Genomic DNA, 1,432 nt, shown 5'->3' with positions numbered 1-1,432 from the left:
TATCATCTCCTGAAATTTGGCAAACCGGAATTTTCCAAAATCACTGAAATTCAATGTGGTCTTTCATAAATGACAAGCTTATTAACCCACCTCTAAGGTGTCACATTACAGGGCCTTGGCCACAGTTTATTCGCTATATCAGAAGATTGTCTTTTCTGGATTTCCTGCTTTTTATTTTACATGACGAGGCAAGACTAACATTTCAAGTAAAACAACTTCTATTCATGTGCACTCCGCTTCATGAACATGAAGCACACAAAAACTGTTTATCAGTGTCCATTGGCGGAGGAAGGAAGGCTCTTGAGGCCGTAATGTTAACAGGATGTTTCATATAGGACCCTTTGAGAGGCTCTTATTCTTGTGTGTTTGAGAATATATTTCAAGATGTCTTTGAGCGTGGTTTAAAGAGGGGATGATGCTGGCTGAGGTTTTCCTGAGTTGTGGGAATCCGCACTGTGACCATTGAAGAGATGTTTTTGGCTACAGATGTTTTACAGTACCTGAAACCCCAGCAGCAACATCTGCTTTTGCAATTACTAGCTAAGTGGATGATCGTGATAAATGTTTTTTTCTGCATTTGCTTTGTACTTTTCTGGCAAGTTTCACATTGAAACTACACAGGCAAACTTATATCAAACTGCGTATGGTATAAATATTCCTAAGAAAATAGGAAAAATATGCAAATGATGGAAATGCAGTTTACTTGGTTAAACATCTGTGCCGTTCATTTGGGGAAAATAACAAAGCATAAGCCTAAATGTAATTGAGTGCTGTGTTATGGGGTCAGTAATGGAAAGCCGACACGTGACTGACCTTTTTGAATTTGATTGTTTTATGTTTGAGGAAGACGTGTGTCCGGGGCGAGGGGGAAGATGTCTGCCTGTGATAAGGATAGAAAAATGTCCAGAACATCCCGCCAAAATAGTTGCTGTGATATAGAGAGTGCCTGGCTGTAACAATCAGGGGAAGAGTCCATTGTGCTTTGCTGCAGGAAGCCTCAGATGAGAAGCCCATGTGTGGGGCTTCCCTGTCACTGGTGTGTGCCAGCAATAATGTGTGTGTGTGTGTGTGTGTGTGTGTGTGTGTGTGTGTGTGTGTGTGTGTGTGTGTGTGTGTGTGTGTGTGTGTGTGTGTGTGTGTGTGTGTGTGTGTGTGTGTGTGTGTGTGTGTGTGTGTGTGTGTGTGTGTGTGTGTGTGTGTGTGTGTGTGTGTGTGTGTGTGTGTGTGTGTGTGGCGACAGGCATTTTCCACTGAGGTGTTGCCCTCACCTCAGAGACCGACCTCTCTGACCTTTCTGCATTTTTACTGCCTAACGATTGTGTGGATGCACGTGCATGCATGCTCCACGTGAATGGATGTACACTGTGCGTGTCTTTTGTTTCGCTTAAGAATTGTTTCCTCAGGAACAGCTGTCTAAAATGGGTCTTTGAGT

Source organism: Notothenia rossii (genome assembly GCF_949606895.1).
Source record: "Notothenia rossii genome assembly, chromosome: 2".
NCBI lineage: Eukaryota > Metazoa > Chordata > Actinopteri > Perciformes > Nototheniidae > Notothenia > Notothenia rossii.
Note: the sequence above shows the minus strand (reverse complement) of the source record.